Below are 20334 nucleotides of genomic sequence, written 5' to 3' on the forward strand. Positions count from 1 at the left end.
TCTTTTTGTTACTGATTTCTAGCTCAATTGCTCCGTGGTCAAGGAACATACTCTCAATGATTTCAGTCCTTCCAAAATTTCTAATCTTTTATGAGCTACCGTGTGGTCAGTTTTGGTGAGCGACCGACCTGTGTCTGTCTATACAAGCAAAAAGGAGGTGTGTTCTGTCCCTGCTGGGTGTGGTGTTTACATATGTCAGTTAGGTCGATGGTGTGGTTCAGATCTTCTGTATCCAGACAGATTATTTTGTCCCCTTGTTCTATCAACTATTGAGAAATATGTCTCTTATTAAGGTGGCCATATCTTCACAAATTTCCCATTTTTACATTTCTCAATTTTTGATCTCCACTTGAAGTATAGACTTAGAGTGTCATCCTGACTAGGAGTCCACTCCTTTATCTGCTTCATATATTGAAGTTCATGAAATACTTCATATTTTTTGAAGTCCCACTTCTGATTAAGAAAAATGTTTTAAAGTTGGCAGAGAGGGTTGCAAGAGAGGAAACACTGGTCTTGGAGTCTCCAGCGTGATGAGTAAGGATGATGTAATGCACCCCATGTCTCCGACTCACTCCCCCCCTCCTGCCTCAAATGCCACCTCTTGGGAGACATTCCCCTAGAATGCCTAGGACTTTGAACTGGGAAGCTTTCCCAGCCTCTGCAGCTGGGAAATAAGATGCAATGAGTTAGATACTAAGTTGAAATTTTCTTTTAGTCATTTGAAACCAAGGTAGAAATCGAAGTTGTCTGGAATCCAGGGAAGAAACAGCTGACAGAGACAAAGGAACAGAACAAAGTTACTTTCCTGACCGCAAGCTTTTCAAAGAACAGAGCATGCAGGATGGAGGATCAGTGGCTTTCCTATATTTATAATGATCTTCCCAGGGTCAGCCCAGACCGCAGTATATGGAGCTTCAGGGCTTCATGTAGCTAACAGCTCCTTCCAAAAGAAATTACTTCTCTTTATCCATTCATCTATCAAAGATATGGTACATATACACAATGGAAATATTGTTCAGCCATAAAAAAGAAAGAAATCCTGCCATTTGCAACAACATGGATGAATCTAGAGGGTATTATGCTCAGAGAAATAAGCCAGGTGGAGAAAGACAAATATCATATGATTTCACTTATTTGTGCAATCTAAAAACAAAACAAAATGAACAAAACAGCAGTAGACTCAGAGACACTGAGAAATGACTGGCGGTTACCATGGGGGAGGGGGATAAAGGGGCACAAAAATCTAAATCATAATATAAGTTGGTCACAAGAATGGTAGTGCAGATGGAGAATATACCAATAATTCTGTAACATGTTCCTACATGGACAGACAGTAACCACACCAATAGGGGTGAGGACTTCATAATGCAGATAACTTCTACCCTTATAAAAAGAAGAAATTCTGACACTGAGACAGACATGCACCGAGAGAACATGATGTGAAGACCCGAGGAGAAGACCGTCTGGAGTCAAGGAACACCAAGGGTGGCCAGCAGACCGCAGGAAGCCAGAAGCATGGAATAGCTTCTCCCTCGTGACCCGAAGGGACCAGCCCTGCTAACACCTTGATCTCAGACCTCTGGCCCCGGGACTGCGAGAGAATAAATCACTGTTGTTTAAGCCTAGTTTGTGGCGCTCTGTGAAGGCAGCCTCAGCAAACTAGTGCTGTGTCTGGTCCTCGTGACTGGCTCCCTTCCCTTGGCATCTTGTGTCCAAGGTTCATCCACGCTGGAGCATGCATCAGTACTTCACTCCTTTTCACGGCTTGGTAATACCCTATCACATGGGAATACCACAGTTTCTCTGTCCATTCATCAGTGGATGGACACTTGGGTTGTTTCCACTTTGGGACTATCGTGAGTAAGGCTGCTGTGACCATTCATGTGCAAGCCCTTTAGTGTAGACGCACTACAGTTCTCTGGGGTGTAGACCTCGGAGTAGAATGGCTGGGTCATACGACTCTGGGTTTAACCCCCTGAGGCACTGCAGCCTGTTCTCTGCAGTAGCCGCACACCAGCCCTGCGTGAGGGCTGCAGTCTCTCCACACCTCATCAACACTTGTGATTGTCTGTCATTTTGACTGTAGCCATACCACCGGGTGCAAAGCAGTATTTAAGAATCTGCCTTTAGCCTTTTTTACAGACAGGCTACTCAGAAACAGCTATGCTTTAAGACATTACATATTTATAAGCATAAAACTGATGTCCCTTCTTATCCAAGGCTACTTTTTGCCAAACTCTAAAATCCTCTCCATTTCACCTGAACATCAAACCAAGGGTACACAGCCCCAAGCAACGTCATCCCCTATCCAGGGTCCCCAGGCCGGTGGGGTGGGAGTGGGGAGTGGAGCTAACCGCACCAGCTGTTCCACATCCTTCCTTGCAGTTACTATAGAAACTGTCACAGCCACAAGCTCTCCCTTGCCTTCTAGATGTTAATAAACAGCCTCATTATTTTGCAGAAAGCACTCTGGAAAATCAGCGGCCCCACAGTTTCATCCTGGACCAAATTAATGAGGAAAGATTGGGGCTTTTTTTATCAACCATGAAAAGGGGAAAGAGTTATGGCTCATTTGTGCACTTTCACTGTATTTATGTGTTATGTATTAGAAAGTGATTTCCACCTCCATTACGCATCCCTCCCTAATGCCCTCATTACATTAAAGGTATGGACCAGGAATATTTTTTGCTCATCAAGCTACCAAATAAATTGTGGTGAAAGATATTAGGAAGGATAATGCTTAATGGTCAGCTGGGCTGTGCCGCCCGGGGAAGGAGAAATCTGCTTCTCAGGCAAGTGTCCCTGAGAAAAGGGAGATCCAGCCGCCTGTCTGTAATGGGGGAACTGCTCAGGGACGAGGCAGCCTCGAAGATGAAGCTTTCAGTCTGGATGAGGCCACAAAATAGCTTGCGAAACAAGCCCCAAACCCCTCAGCAGGGAGTGGGAATCATCGTAGACGTGAACATGCCCTAAATATCATGAGCCCCTCCGTGCCAGGGACGGCAGGATCCGGGTGGGAGAAAAGGCCATGCTTTGAGCAGCTCCGGTCAGTGGCCACTCCCTGCGTCATGTGGGGACAGAACGAGGCCCAGTGCACAGTAGGCGCTGAGGACCCAGTCAGCTCCAGCGGTCAGCTCTGGCAGCCAGGCCACTACTACAGGCCCAGGAGGAAAGGGGTCCCAGGGGAGCCTAAGAAGCCATCCCCTCTCTCCACAAGAGGCGGAGAAAGAAGCGACAAGGGGCAGAGGAAGAGCAGGACCCCGTGAGAGGCTGTCTGTGAAAGCTGCCACGCCTCCAGGAGCAGGGCCATGGCTCCGGGACCCGGTGCCTGGGCTGCAATCTTACTGCCTCTGTGGCCCCAAGCAAGCTCCTACCCTGGCTTCTTCTCAGCTTCAGCATCTAGACAGTGACGCTGTTGCGAGGAACAGGCGGGAGGTGTACGCACAGGGCTGGCACAGTAGATGCTCGATGTTTAGTGTTACGTGGCAGTGTTAGCAGAGACAGCGACCCCGATGGGACAGAGGTGGCTTCCGAGGCTAAAGGAAAATCACCTGGGAGACATGAGCCGCCTCCAGCCTCTGCGACGCCACCACGCAGATGTCACTGATGCCTCATCAGAAACCGTGGGGACACGGTTGCATCTGCAGGCCGTGCTCTGTCGTGGAAGTCAGTTCCAGGAGCGGAAGACATCCTGCAAGAAAGGCCCTCTGTGCTGTCTCCCATTTACTCTCATGAGCTGTTGTGCGCCTCATGCTGGCGTCCTAAGATTTGGAGGACAAAGTGCCTCCCTGCCCTGCCGGCCTAGCGTGTGCCTCACCCAGAACTTCTCCCGTTTTCACAGAACTCTGACAAAGCGCTTCCATGGATGTTCCCCACTCACGTAAGCAGCCCAGGGATGGGTTTCAGCAGGTAGACGGGAGTCTGAGGACCAGCTCAGGGCTGCTGTACACTTTCTGGGGCCAGTGATGAAGAAAGGTGCTGGGGATGAAGGTTCAAGGACTAGGACTTGGAAACGACCAGACATAGCAGGGAGCAAAGGAGACGGTTCCAGAAAGGTCCCAAATTCCAGCTTGGGGGCCCGCTCGCCACGATCAGAGTGACTGCATCTGGTCCAGGCATGGAGTCAGCTCTCCCAACCGCCCTGCATGATTGTGAGGTGAAGCAGCGTGTAGGGCGAGGGCATGGTGGGCTCTGGCGGCGTATGAGGCAAGGGGCCCAGGGAGAGAGGGATGTGCCCCAGGTCGGGGGAGGCTTTGAGAGCGGCAATGACCCCAGCTGGTCCAACCCTCTGGGAGGGAGAACTTCCCACTGGGTTTAACAACAACAGAGGGTCGTCTGTGTCTCCATGTCAGGAGAGAATGTGTGACCAGGCCTTGTCAGGGAGGAGGGTGGCCACCGTGCAGCACGGGGCACAAAGCCAAGGGTGCAGCCATAAGACTGTACCCAACCGTGTCTATCTGTTGAAGGGGCACCAAGGAGAGAAGGGGGTGCAGGAAGGCTCCTGCCCATGTGCCCTGCCCAGCTTGGGCCCACCTGCCCGATCCCAGGGAAGGGCCCCTCAGAAGGGCACGACGGCAGTCCCAGGAGCCACAGGGGCCTCGGAAGCCAGTCCACATGTGGCCTGACGCACCCTGAGACGTGCATATGGCCACACAGCCCAGACCCCCAAGACACCTGACCTGCAGGTCCCGGCTCGGACTCAGCCCAGTGATGGGCCAAGCAGGCAGGGAGGCAGATGGTAGGAGGAGCTGGAGGCACCCTGCCCAGCCCGCCCCCGGGCCCCGCCCTAATAGCGACACTGTGAACAGGGCGGGGGTCAGTGAAGACTCCGCAGAATGGCCCACAAGCTGGAGGCCACCCCGTGGCCCTCGGAAACTGGCTGGGGTGGCCTCCTTCGAGTCAGCTGGCTTTAGACGCAAGCAAGTGAAGGACCTGGATAGGTTTCTGCAGAGGTTTCTCCCTTTTTCCTTTTTCTGGACATTTCCTGAACCCAGAACCCCGTAGCAGGGCAGGACAGGAGCCAGCAGACACTGGCCCTGATGGGAGGGGCGGGAGCGCAGATGCCCCCAGCAGCCAGCGCGCTGCAAACCTCTCCACGGGAACGCCACCAACACAGTCGGTCATAAACGCCCAGGGCGGCAGCTGCCCTATTGTCGTGGAAGCAGAGAGAGGCTGAGGGTGGTGGTGAAATAGGCAAATCAGGAGCCGGCACACAACCAGCCTCAGGTCCCAGGAAACTCGGCGGCCCGCGTTCTCCCTGGATCGAGGTGCCTTCTTCCCATCTGCGCATTCTATTACGTGGACATTAGCATAACGCATTGATAATCTCACTGTACACACAAACTATATATTTATATAAGATGCATACGACTGACACACATTAATGCTGCCCCAAAGGGTTTACACGGTCACCTGTGCTCTCAAGGCTGCACGGGCTTAGGAGGAACCCGGCAAGCCCCTCGCCCTCGTGGTGCTGTGATTCCACCGGGGAGAGACCATCAAGCGAGACACACAGTAGGCAGGATGCTTTGGGAAAACGGGTTATGGAGAGGCGGCTCAGGGGTACTCGGACAGAGACAGTCAGGGTGGGGCTCCCCGAGAAGGCACCATCTGGAAACATAACCAAAGGGCGTGGAGAAGCGGACAACCCACATGTCTGGATAATGTGATTGCAGGCGGAAAGCCTGTGGGTAAAAGGCCCCAGCACGTGAGGGTGCCTGGAGGGCTTGGGGGGCTAGGGACAGGGACAGCAGGAAGGCCGAGAGGTGACTCCAGGAGCTGCTTGGGGCCCAGGGGCCACCAGAAGGCCTGGGTTTTTCTGTCAGTCAGTTGGCGACCACGTTCATTTCCTGTGGCTGCTGTAACTAACTACCACAATTTAGCTGGCTTAAGATAACAGAAATGTATTGTCTCATTGTTCTCAGGTCAAAAAATTCCCAAATGTAGGTGTCAGTAGAGCCGTGCTTCCTCCAGAAGCTCTGGGGGAAAATCTCTCCTTGTTTCATCCAGCTCCTGGTGGCAGCCGGCAGTCCTCGCAGCTCCCTGACTAGTGGGCGCGCCCCTCAAACCTCTGCCCCGTCTTTACACAGGGCTCCCCTGTGTGTCTCCAGCTTCTCTCCTGACGCAGACACCAGCCCCCGGACGTAGGGCCCACCCTGGTCTGAAATGGCTGCATCTCTTGCCTCAACTAATTACATCTGCAAAGATCCAATTTCCAAATAAAGCCACATCCTGAGGCTGCAGTGGGGCAGCACCGTTCGGCCAGCATTCGACCCACTGCAGGGAACCACTGTAGACTGGTGGGAACAGGGAAGGCGCAGTCTTCCGGGGCTTCTGACGGACCCCTTGGCTGTGCTGGGCACAGGGAAGACTGCTTGGAAGGAGGGAGGGAAGCTGAGAGGCCAAAGCAATCATCCAGGCACGGGACAGGTGATGGTGGCCTGGCCTGAGGGGCACTGGGGGGCGTGTGCCTCAGTCTGGAAGAGGGGCTCACTGACGGGCGGGATTCCTTCGCCCACTCACTCAGGCTCCCCCAGACTAATTCATGCTCTGGCCTCAGACCACCCTTCCCAATGCCGGGCACCCCCGATGCCTCACCCGTCGCAGCCTTTGGCGCACACAACTCAGTCCCCTCACCCACCCTGGAGTGCGAGGGGCAGCCTGTGTCATTCTGGCCAAGGCAAGGTAGCCAGTGTGTCTCCAGACACGGATTGAGGTGCCAGGCCCGGAGTCCAGCCCGCCTGCTACCTTTACATTATGTACAGAGAACGGCCAGCCACAGGTGCACACAGGAACCCCTGGGGAGACGAGGGGGCACGGTCGCCCCTCAGCGTCTTCACAACCCCCAGGACAGCTGCTGTCCTGATACCTCGCATCCACCGAACAGTCATGTTTCTTGGGGCAGGAAATCATACATGAAAGCAGCAGCCAGGCTACCCCTCTGAATGCCTGGTGCCTAAATCTAGTGCAGAGTATTTGGGAGCTCCACGGAAGCAACATTCATCAGAGACCAGTAAGAGCTCTGCATCAGCCTAGAGCTGTGGTCCCCGCCCCGCCGTGGGGGCCTTGATAAGGGGCCTTATCAGGGAAGGAAGGGACAGGATGTCCTCTGGGGAGGAACAGTGGATTTCTTTCAAAAGACAGAAACTGCAAAGAGTTGGAGAGACTGGGGCTGTTCCAGAGAAGGGTATCAAGTGCTGGAGGGGGCACACCGGCAGGACCTAGTGAGGAAGGCGATGGCCTCACGAGTTCCCATTAGAGTCCAAGAGGGCGTTTCCATGCCCTCCCCGGGCAAGCCTCTCAGGACACGGGGCCAGGTCAGGCCTCCTGGGAGCTGCTCAGCAGCCGGCGGTCAGCTGTAAAGCCAAGTTAATTACCGATGTCGGAGCCCAATGTCGCAGCAAGAGCATGGAGCCTCTGAGAGCGGCGCCCCCTCTGCCGAGCCACTGGGCAGCTGAACGAGGGCCCCGCACCCCCACTTCCGAAACAAAAACTCCCCCATGAGCTTCAAGATGCTCAATCAAGACTGAATTTCCCACTTTAGGCCGGAGAGCCAAGTTCCCCAGACGCCTGGAAAGTGGGGTTCAAGCATCTTCACCCACAGGCAGCGCAGGGGCAGCTCCAGGAGCGTTGTGGACAGGGTCCCGCAGCAAGGCCCCCGCTCTCTGCATCTCCATTGGGGGCCAGGCCACATCTGCCGCCACTCAGCCGAGAACCAGAGCCCCTGGACTAATTCGCCAGGCTCCTGGGCACTTTCGGCCTCGCCTCTCTGATGGAGAGTCGGTGGGCATCAATGGGCACGCATGAGGATGCACGCACACTCCTGGAGACCTCGTGTGCGCACGACCCTGTTCGCTGCAGGGGCTCAAGGGCACAGACGACTGTGCTGTGTTATCTCGGCTTTGTCTCCATGTGCCCCCGTCAGAGAGACAAAGAACCCCCAAATCACCTCATTGCTCTTACTGTGAGGACCTCACCTACAAAATGACACCACCTGTCCCCACATGCTGCCCAGCAAGGGAGAGAACAGTGTTCTAAACCAGTATTTTTTCAGATGTGTGTAACCACATGCATGTTTGCACAGGTCACCTTAAATTCTTTTTGAAACAAGGTCAGGTTTAAGTGATTAACAAAATAATATATTTATATACTTAGAATCATAGGTTTACCTGTGTTTTCATTCCTCTTGTTCACTTCACATCATTTCCTCCATATTATTATGGATTCGTAAGTCTAATTTTTGATCACTGTTATGTTTCTTCAAGCACTTGAATTACCAAAGCCTTTCTCTGCGGCTGGTCATTTATTTCTAAGATTCCTGTGTTATAAATGTCTCAGCAAATGTATGAACCAAATGATTAATTATCAAAGCATTCGTTTCCTATTTGCTCAGTCTTGTGCACCTGGGTTCTAGAAATGAGGAGCCAGCATCCTGTCCTCAAGGGGTTGGCGATTTAGTTGGGGTGGAGGGACACACAGTAAACAGTGTTGGAGGGAGACAAAAGCACACATAAATAGGAGAGGTGGTGGTGTGAAAAATAGAAAATAGATGAATTAAAATATAAAAAAGATAGCACCAACTATTTGGGGGGGTGTGTGTGTGTATGAGCACCCCACACTAACTCCAGAGAAATCTAATTCCGAAGAAAAACTGAGACGCTGACTGTTATCAACATTAGTCACCATAAAGCCTCTGAGAAGACTCTCCCGGCCATGACCCCGAACGCCTGGAAGGGATGGAGGAAGATCAGGCTGTGGGCCCCATGGGGCAAGGGCACCTCAGGGCCCAGGGCCCTCTCTGTACCATGGCTGGTCCTGTAAGAAGGTGTCTGGCCCAGGGGTGAGCGTGGAGGTGTTTGTCCGCAGACACAGACTCGCTCTCCCCGGAGCCCCCCAAGCTGCAGGAACGCAGCCATGCCGAGCCACCCGAGCGCCCCTTGTGCTGGGCTGGTTATGTTTGCTGTGCCAGGCAGGTTGCCCTTCTGGCTGTTAACATTCACAGCTATACATGGAACACAACAGACTGTGAAATGTAATAAATCTGGAGTTGCCTTTTGATTTCACCAATAATAATTAGCAAATTAAAATGGAAATGTCACCACAAACCCATAAAAATTCTTAAGTGCAGGATGGAAAACCCTCTCAGGAACAGAAATGACTTTTGTCCGTGTACTACCCAGGGAAGACACGCCATCAAATGTTTCTCTGGACAGCCATTGTGCCCAGAGAGCCCAGCGCAGAGCTGATTAATCCCAGGGCTGGCTGTCTTTACGTGTCAGAAAGCTAACATAACTGTGTAATCAGGCCTGCTTTATGGAGCCTGTAATACGTGAACAGGGGCTGAAGCCATCACTCTAACGAGGCAGAGGGCAGCAGAAAGCGTGCCAGCCACACCTCGAATTCTCCATGGCCAGTGTTCTGGCCACCATGCATCCATTTGGCCAAACAAGGGCAGACTGGGAAATCATGAGCAAACTGTGTGCCATCTGGCTTGCACTTTGGAGAGCTGGAAGCAGAGAATGCCCCCACTGCCGCAGAGCTCCACCGGGGAAGGCCTGTCTAGCAGCTCTGGTGCTCCGTGCCTGAGTGCCCTCAAGAAAAGCCCGCTATGAAAACCCAAACTTTCACAAAATCAACAAACAGTGGAGATACTATCCACGTTATGCAAACTGCATCTTTGTAATTGTACGTTCTGATATTCAGCACCTTCACTTCTGACTGACGTGGAGTAACAAGGACCAGTTAGCCTCCTCTCTGAAACAAACAGAAGTCTGGATGAGTCCCTGTTCTCCTGGGGAATGGAGCCGGTAGGGTGTCTATGTAAATGTATATGATTAGAGAAAGAAATTATTACAAGGAATTGGCTCACATGATTGTAGAGGTTGGCAAGCCCCAAGATCTGCAGGGTGAGCCATCACACTGGGGACCCAGGAGAGCCGGCGTGTAGTTCCAGCCCAATGGCGGGCAGGCTCGAGACCCAGGAAAAGCCATGGTTTCAGTTAAAATTTGAAAGGCCCTAAAAATGTTCAAGACTTTGGACACTGGCAGTGAAGTGACCCTGAGAGAAGAGGAATGACGAAGGCAGGTGGCACTGTTGCCCTAGCTGGCTGCCGCGGCTTCCAGGTCGTGGTGCAGACCGGGCATGGTAGACAGCCTGAGCGGAGAAGGCTGGGCTGAGCGTCTAGGAATCCTAGTCCTGTACAAAGGGCGTGCAGGACAGAGCACCGTGGCAGAGAGAGCCGTGCAGACACAGAGGCCCCTGGAGAGCAAAGACGGTCCCTTTAAGTACTCAGCGGAGTCCTCTGCAGCACCTGGGTGTGAGGAAAACATTCAAGCCCATAGAGAGACCCACCGAGGATTAAAGAGAACAGACCCAGGGCTCCCACAAGACAGGAGAACTGCCTGTGATCCCGGCTGGACTGCAAAACCTTACAATCCACAGGGCTTTGGGAAGAACACAGAAGGGCCTTGCCTCAGTCGTGGGAAATAATTATCCACAAACTGAGCACAAATCAATGGCCTCCGATTCCATTTTAAGGAACCAGAAAAAGAAGAGGAAATTAAACCCAAAGTAGAAGGAAGAAAATAATAAGAGAGCAGAAATCAATGACATAGGAAGAAAAGTGGAGAAAATCAATGAAACCAAAAGTTGGTCTTTGAGAAGACCAACAAAACTGATCAACCTCTAGCCAGACCGATCAGGATGAAAAAAGAGAGAAGATACAGTCACCAGTGTCAGGGATGAGAGGGGCGGCAAATCACTACAGGGTCCACAGATGAGCGGGTGAGTTCACTGAGGTTGCTGGACACAAGATCAATATACGAAATTCACTGTGTGTCCATACACTGTCAACCACCAGAAATTGAAACTGAAAAGAGTAATAACATTCACATAGCCTGAAAATTATCAGATAAACCTGATAAAAGATGTGAAATATCTGTATACTGAAAATTATAAACCATTGCTGTAAGAAATTACGGAAGACCCAAGTAAATGGAAAGAAATGGGGTGTTCGTGGGTCATAAGATGCATTATAATTAAGATGACAGTTTTCCCCCATTGACTTACAGGTTCAGTGCTACCCCATTCTAAATGACAGCAAGCTTTTTCTTAGAAACTGATCAACTGATTCTAAAATTCACATGAAAATGCAAGCAAAGGATGTAGAACAGCCAAAATCATGTTAAGAAATAATTTTTTGACTTCAAAATTTATCATAAAGCTACAGCAATTAAGACAGTGTAGTATTGGCAATAATACTGATAGGTCCATGGAGTAAAATAGAGATTCCAGAAATAGACCCACACATATATGGATAACTGTTTTTTTTTTTTTCACAAAGGTACAAAGGTAGGCAATTCAATGGAGAAAGGATAATCTTTTCAACAAATGGTGCTGGAACAGTTGGTTATCTATATGCAAAAAAAAAAAAGCTTTGATTCATACCTTGCACAATATATAAAAAGTATCTCAAAATTAATCACAGTTCTAAATATAACACCTAAAAGTAGACAACTATAAAACTTCTAGCAGAAAACATTTATGACCTTAAGTAGATGAAGATTTGTATATGATACCAAAAGCACAATCCACATAGTAACAAATTAACAAATCTGACTTCATCAGAAGTTAGAACTGCTCTTTGAAAGGTGCTGTTAATAAAATAGAGACAAGCTACAGACTGAGAAAACAACAGTTGCAAAGCATGTATCTGATAAAGGCCTTCTATCCAGAATATATAAAGAATGTACAAAAAGAAAATAAATGACCCAAATTTTTAAACGGCAAAATATTTGAATAGTGACTTCACCAAAGAAGATGTCCAGGTGGCAAATAAGTATGTGAAAAGATGTTCAACTTCATAAGTCACTAGGAAAATGCAAATTAAAACCACAGTGAGATCCACTATACATCTATTAGAATGTTTGAAATTAAAAAGATGTGCCATAGCAAGTATTTGTATGTGAAGGAACCGGAACTATCATACACTGCTGGAGGGAATGTAAAATGGTATGACTATCTTGGAAAACAGGAGTTCCCTAAAAAGTCAAGTGATATGATTTAACCACTCCACACTAGGTATTTACATTTACCCAAAAGGAAAGAAAGAATATGTTCATACAAAAACTTACATACAAATATTTCTAGAAGCTTTATTTACAATGATCAAAAACTGGAAACAACGTATCTGTCCATCAATAGGTAAATGGGTAAAAAAAAAATGGCATATCCACACAGTGGAGTACTACTCAGCCATTTAAAAACTACTGATACATCTTACAATGCGAATGGATTTCAGAATGATCATGCTGAATGAAAGAAGCTAGAAACCCCACCACGACATAAAAAAAGAGGATACATATGAGTCCATTTCTATAAAATTCTAGAAAATGCAAGCTACTCCATGGTGACAGAAAGCAGACCAGGGGTGCCTAGAAATAGTGTGAGAAGGGAGCACCGAAGGATTACAAGGCACATGAGGAGACTTTCAGGGCAACAGATGTCCTTATTTTCTTTACTGATTTGATGATGTATTGGTTTGCTTAGGTTGCTGGTTCAAAGTGCCATAGATAGAGTGGATTAAACAACAGAAAGTTGTGGTCTCGTGGTTTTGGAGGCTGGAAGTCTTAGCTCAAGGTGTCAGCAGGATTGCATCTCCCAAGGCTTGACTAGCAGACAGCCCTCTTCTCCCAGCGTCCTCACAGGGTCCTCTTTCTGTGTTCTGACGTCCTGTTTGTACAAGGACACTAGGTACACAGTTAGGGCCCACCCTAATGACCTCACTTTAACTTAACCACCTCTTCAAGACCTTATCTCCAAATAGAGTCACATTCTGATGTTGCGGTATTTAGGACTTCAACATGGGAATTTGGGGGGATGCAATTCTGTGCACGAGATATGGTTCCACAGCTGTACACCTATGTCAGATTGCATGCTTTACATAGGTGTAATTTACTGTATGTTAATTATGCCTCAATAAAACTGGTTTTTTTTAAAATATCACCCTCAGATCATTTTGTTTGTGTTTGCTTAAGAATGGACTCTTACCTTGCATAGGATTTGGTTCATCAGAGGGTGGCTCACGCACAGTTAAGAATGAAATAATTTCATATGAGAAGGCCCACCTGTATGTTTCTTGTCCCCATTTTCTTGTAATTTTTCATGCTTTGCCTACTAACTTCACCCTAGGGACTGACCGCCCTGTGTTGCACAGGGAAGATGAGGAGATCCAGAGCTCTCCATGGTTCTGAAAAAGAACAGTGAGGGATGAAGGCAGCAGTCTCAGCCCTCAGCCCGTGCTGGCAGGGCTGGCTCTCCGCTAACCTCTCACCTTGATTTCTAAGATGCTCTGGTAGCTAAACAGCCTCCTTGAGGGTCTTCCTGGACCCAAACCAAGGATGTAGTGCTCTCCTGTAAGCGACCTGAAGTTCCTGGAGAGAAGAGCCAAGCTTTCCATCACCCTTAATCTGTCCACAAATGTCCACGTGGGCATGATATCACAATCATTTTCAAGAAAAGACTGATGTTTTACAGACTTCTCCTCCTCTATCCATCCTTCCCAGGAGATGTGTCTACTCCACTCCTTCATTTACCTTAGGAAACCTGGGGCATGCATCTGCCCAGGAATTGTTGGACAGGACCCCTTTGAGAGGTACTGAGGCTTGCTTGTGTCCAGATGATACTGCGGCTCAGAAAAACGAAGATCCCTGGGAGAGAAGGACCCCATCGCATGTGATGTGTGCATCAGTGAGGGCAGCCCTTTCTACAGCAGCCCCCACCCCGTTACCCTATCTGATCAGCGTGTTTCCTGCGCTGCACTCAGCACAATATGCCTGTGTCACTCACTAAAACCTGAGCCCTATAAAGCAGGGACCTTTTTTTTTCTCAACAATCACAGTCCCAAATACCTAACGAAAGCTGACATATGGTGGATGTTCAATAAATGTTTGTTAAATGAACAAATTTGGTTGTAAACTCTTATGGGAAGTCCTGAGTCACTGGAAGGCTCCTGCCTGGAAACCCCATGCACTGTTCCTCCTTTGTTCATAACAGTGGGCTTGAATTGTTGCTTTAGGAGCTGCCTGGATGCCCAGGGGTGGGTTCATGGACCTTACCCCACCACCACCACCACTTCAGTTAGAATAACTCATTTTGCCTATTTTATGTTTTGTGGTTCCATGAATATTTTGTCTTAGAAGAAAGGGAATATCTTTTTTTTTTAACATCTATAGATCTTTTTGCAAAGCCAATCCAGTGATACCCTTCAATAAGGTATTCCCTTTAAGATGTCACAAATAGAGTCTGCAAACATTTCCAATATCACTGCATGCTCAGAACGTTTTACAACCAAAGAATGTGTTGATTCCAGAGTACGAGGCAGGGGATTGAACCGGAGAGCCTCTGACTTGTCTAAGTGGTCTGTTGTCATCAAAGGCTGTGCGAGACAGGCATAAGGCTGCCCAGACAGAGAGCAAAAGAAACACAATGAAAACATAAGTGGTGGCAGAGGCAGCTCAGAGGAAACGTGGCTGCCTGCAGAGGACGGAAATGGCTGGCAAGCGGCAGCCATGTCAAAGGAGGTGCCTGGTGCTGGAGAGCCAAGAATCCAACACTAATGCCAAGAATGTGGAGAAAGAACCAGCTGCCACGTCCAAGGGCAAATGGTCCTGGTTTTCCCATCATTCTACTCTCTGTTAGGAGCAATTTGAACATGTCCAGAGTGATCATTCCCATCATACAACAGCTCAGATTAAGCCCACTTTCTGGGTGATAAAACCCGCGGCTACAGGACGCGCCACCAAGCCCCCACCTGGAGGCCGGGTGACAATGGAGAGGACTTGGTCCTTGCCTCTTTCTCTCTGGCCCCACCCTACCGGTGGGGAGTGACACAGACGTGTCTGACAAAATGCCCCAAGCACCCAATTCTGGGATTGGCTCCTGGACTCTCTGAACTTTAAAAGTGGTGGGATCGGGGCTGAACGTGGAGTGGGAGCAGCCCCTCCGAGATGAGCCCCAGCCCCCACAGTGAAGGCGGAGACCGTGGAGTCCAGACAGGTGCTTCAGCTCTGAGAAGGCCGGAGCCTAATCTTCCAGTAGACAGCAGCTGGCCAGTTTTATCACATGAGCATCATCCTTTATAGCCCCAATAAAATGAAACAGGACAGTAATGGCCAGCAGGCAGAGAAGTGCATGCTAGAGTCATATACTGACTTCCTATTGCGAAAATGATAGAAGGCTTCCCTTAAAAAAATTCACAAAAGAAAGTCTTCTGTGCCAGCTCTCCTAGACCTCAGATCTTTCTAAGTAACTTGGGTATCATTTAATCCACTCCCCATAACCCCATCAAAGATCCACCTGCATGAGTCTTACCTGCATCAACTCAACTGTACTGGGACACCCCGGGGGCCACCTGGCTGGGCGGCCCACTCCAAGTTTGAGCAGCTCAGACTTTGAGAAGCCCCCTCCTTTTGTCAGATGAAAACCTGTTTCTCCAAAGTCTCAGTTCTTTCCACTAAGGTCAGACAGAGAAATGAGTCATCTCCTGTCCTAGAAATATCCACTCAACATTCAAAGGCAGCCACCACACCTAATAAATGCCCAACTCCTCTGTTCCAGGATAAACATCATTTGCTGCTTCAACCCTCTTCAGAACATGTTTAGATTTATGAGTGACAGTCTTAAATGCGTTAGCAAACACTGAAGCCATCACAAACCTGTCTATCTGTGTGGAATACAGTGAGACTGTGAGCTCCCAGGTACTGGTCACTATGACTCACACGCTTTCTGGCCTGTAGAGTGTCTAGAATTTGCCTTTCTCCTCATTTTGAAGTTGGAATGTTTCTGTATCTCTAGTTTTCTGGAATGTCTCCCATTCTCCATGATTCCTCATATTGCCAAGAGCTGTCTTTCATTAGGGCCCACCCTCTGTACCTGGGGGGATCTTTTTCCTGCTCAATTCCCACCATCACACACAGGTTCATTTTCCTTCCAGATCACCTCTATCAGGGTAAATGCACTGCTCACCCATTTTACTGATGGCAAACACAAGGCATAGAATCCTGGGAGATTCTCAGGAGCCAAGGCCAGTTTCTGGAGGCTCCTGCTTACACCCCAGAGCTTCGAGCCCCCCTCACTGGGAAGTCATCGCTAGGAAGAAGGATTCTTCCTCATTCTGGAATGCTCCTCCCTGGGTGGCAGCGGCAGAGACACCACGGCTGCTGTCAGGCGTTACCTCCACCCGTGGGTGAGGAGGGGAAAGACGCGGTGCGGGCAAGAGACCCCTGCAAGCTGCAGAGCAGGCCAAGCCTGAGGCTTGGAGTGGCCTCTGCTCCCTGGACCCCCCCAAGCCTGACAGCCCGCAGGCCTCTCACACAGGGCCGGGAAACCTCACTCCTCGTGACACAGGGAAAATATTTGCCTTCTCTTGATAATAGAATCCTAAAGGCAGCCCCGACAGCCTGGCCCTCTCTGTGCCGGCACAGAGGCAGGGACCTCTGGGAACACAGGAGTCAGACCACGGGACCAGGACTGGGGCCCGGAGGTGGGTGACAGGAACCACGACTTCCCAGTGGTTTTTACGTCCCCTTTCAGATGGCTGTAAAAACAACAAGACATAAAATACCTCCCCTGTATAATTTGCTGGTTTATAGATGGTTTCATCACCTCTTTTAAATGGCTATCCAAAGCTATCTTTATGTTTCCCTTATGGCTGGTACTGAAAGCTCTAAAAAAGCCAGGAGAGTCAAGGAAATTGGGAGGCCCCAGAGGAGGACGCCCACCCCCCTTCCAGCTCCGCAGCCAGATGACTGCAGGCAGCACCTCGAGCCAGGCAGCGCCCCAGCTCAGAACCGCACCTGCAGGCTGCTCCTTGGGTGCCTGTAGTTTAACGGTGCCTCCACCCAACCCCACAAAGGGGAGGCAAGTGGGCCCCCCAAGTTAGAATTTAGAGCTGAAAGGACTGCATGTATCTACAAGTATAGCGACCTGAACAAAGGGCCAGAGGCCGGAGCAGCCCCCGTCCTTGCCTGGCCACTGGCCACTGCCTCCCATGCCTTCCCCACCGCCTGGCCCAGCTCCCAGGGGGCTGCTGCTTAGCACGCAGGGGAAGTTTCCATCATTTTGTGGATTTTGTGCCTCCTTGGTTTTATATTTTTTTTTGGTTAGGGATGGAAATCATCTGAAAACTTCACTGGTACATGACCTAAATGTTGAAACCACCTGCAAGCATTTGTTGATTGCTCTTTCTATTAATTTATTACATTAAATTTAATTTTTCATCTCAGTTAAATTGAATTATGACAAATTTATTAAATGCTCAAAAATGTATTAAACGGTAAATTGTATTTACATTGGAGACATAATTAGAGGCTCACAGACGTCATAAAAACAGCACAGGGGGCTTCCGATGCACCCTGACCACAGCTTCCTAGAGGGGAACATCTTATGTGAACTAGAGCAGACAATCTGGCACAGGAAGTTAGCCCTGCTGTAATCTGCAGGCATGGGCAAGATTTCCCCAGTCCCTCCATACACGCGTGTGTGTGTCTGTGCGTGTGAGAGAAAGCATGCCCACGTGTGTGTGCGTATCTGTGTGCGTGCACTGTGGATGTGGTTCTGCACAATCTCGTGACCTGCCTGGACTCCGGGAACCACCACAGTGCGCCTACAGAACAGCTCTGTCACCACGACGACCCTCAGCGCCTGGTCACACCTCATGCGTTTGTTCGCCCAGGCGCCCGAGAGGACCACTCTGCAGCCAGCCTCAGGGGGACCCCCCCTCCACAGAGCAGGTACCCACCGCAGGCACTCAGTAGGTATCCCCTACACACAGGAAATCCTCAATGGCCCTGAACGTGAATGAATCTGAAGGGCCACCTTCCAGAGCTGACGCTGGACGCCTCTGACTGCCGAGTGGCCCGAGGCCCACCCATTCCACACCCCTCCGCTTCCTTCCACACTTACTAACCCCCTCATGGTGAGGGTCAGCTCTCAGGACAGATGAGTACGATGACCACCACCGGGCCTCCAGCCTCTGAGGGTGACCCGGAAGAAGGAAGTCAGGGCCTCAGGTAGCAGATACCCCAGGCTGTTTGCCTGCAAACCCGCGGCTGTCAGCACACTGGCTGGGGGGCCCCCGACCTCCACACTCTGCAGTCAGACGGCCCCTGGGGAATTTCCTACTCCCCTTCCTCCAAAGGCAGTCCAGGAGCTCACGTCAAAGCAACACCTCCCAGATGACAGCGTTGGAGATCCTCCCAGTGTGACACCTCCTGGGCCTTGACTGGGCTCAGGAGAACATAACCACTCATTGTGGGCCTGAGCCAGAACCTAGACCCTGGGCTCCAGGCCTGGGGGTGGCCACGACCCCCTCAGGGTTGTTTTGCCTCCTTGAACCTTCCTAGGACACCAGCTCATGACCTACTGTCTCCTGGGCCCCCCATATCCCCCACGAGCATGCGTTCATGGCTGCTCTGCAGCTCATAGACCAGTTGATGGCTCCCAGATCCCCAGGGCCGTCTGTGTCCATGGCAACAGCAGCTCTCAGCCCTCCCCACCTCAGCAGCCCTTTCCAATCCCCGTCTCCAAGGGGAGCAAAGACCACTGGCCTCTCCCAGGCCTCAAACGTCCCCTGAGATCACAGGGGACAGAAGCGAGTGGAAGCTGCCATCAGGGCACCAGCGAGGCTTGGGGAAGCTGCCCGTTGACTCCCAGCCTACAGTGCGCACATCAGACACTGCCAGAAAGGAGCCTGGTCCCAGGCTGAGTGCAGTAAAGGAACATGCACACATTTTTAAAATACAGGTACAGCAATGCAGTGTGGCCATGTGGGGCATCAGCACCCAGATGAGCCTGAACGCACCTGGCCGGCTAGCCATGTCCATGTCTGCGGGTGCACGAGCTGAGACAGATCAAGACCCGAAGGGCCTAACGCACAGGGCAGGGCTGCTGCAGCACTAGTGGCTATGGGTGACCAGCTGTACCAGCTGCCCCTAGACCAGGCCAGAGGGCTGACCTGCACCCCTCACACCATCCCTCCCCAATCATGGCACCTATGATTCCAGAAGCTTCTTGAGAGCTGACACCATGTTTGTTTTGATCACCACTGAACCCCATGTTTGACATATAGAATACCTATAGCTGACAATACTTTATTATGTGTTATAAAATACCTTAAGAGGACAGATCTCATGTTAAGTTCTTACCAAAACCACACACACACACACAAGAACACAATGACATTTTTGTAGGCAAAGGATATGTTTAGTGCCTTGATAGTATCCAAGGTGTTGGCATATGTTCCAACTCTCAAATGTATGCACTAAAAAGCAATATTTTTGCATATCTATTGTACTTCAATAAAGCTTAGAAAAAGAATGTTCTGAAAATATAGTTGTTGAGGAAGGAAGGAATTAGTGAGTCAACCAATTGGTGGCCTACTTTTCTGAATGCTGGGCCTAAAATAAACTCTTGTGGATGTTTCGTGGACATAGAGGCTCATGCCTGGCCCTCACCCCAGCCCCAGCCATGACCTTCACATAATTTCTAGGATCTCATCTTCATTAGATGGGAATCTTAACTGCCTGCAGGAGGGATGCACTGCCTCCCCAGGACACTCACTCCATTTGGGGAACATGAGTCAGTATGAAGCTGTTCTTTATGTGAAGCCAAATCTAATGCATTAAGACTTAAAACTGCTAAAGTTCAGGGAAGACATAATTGCGTCGTTTGACTTGCTTACCAAAGAGCAGGTCAGATGAAAAGGTTACAGTGCTCTTAAAACTATCCTGACAACTTTTTTTTTAATGTTATCATTTTGCCTTTCCAGAGGAAGGGTTTCTATTTATCAGCCATGAATAAATGCTTTGAAATCTGTGATTACCGACTTCGACCTTTTCTTTATCGGCAGGTAATAAAATGAATGGGCAGATGACAGAAATGTAATTTGAGGGTCACGGAATTTACGATGAAGCCGCACATTGAGGAAGACAGTGATGCAGATTTGGGAGAGACAGAGAGAGAGAAAGGGGTGGAGAAAGGAGGCCGTATGAGAAGTCTTTGCCCTGGACTCCCGGCTGTGGGAGTGAAGATGTCAGTGTTCACGTCCTTCCACACCTAAATAAATGTGCATTGAATAAGAAAGTGGGGGGGGTAACGACACCCCTGTAGGGTGATCGTGGGGCTTAAATGAGATGATGAACCACTGCGTTCAGGGCCTGGCATGGGCCGTCACTCGGGGGCTGCGAGGGGTCTTCATCTTCATCCTCCTCCTCCTTGACAGCGTCGTTGCCATCTATCTCATCGCGATGGCACAGTGGCCCAGGGCAGAGGGCAGT

Source organism: Manis javanica, chromosome 4 (genome assembly GCF_040802235.1).
Source record: "Manis javanica isolate MJ-LG chromosome 4, MJ_LKY, whole genome shotgun sequence".
Lineage (NCBI taxonomy): Eukaryota > Metazoa > Chordata > Mammalia > Pholidota > Manidae > Manis > Manis javanica.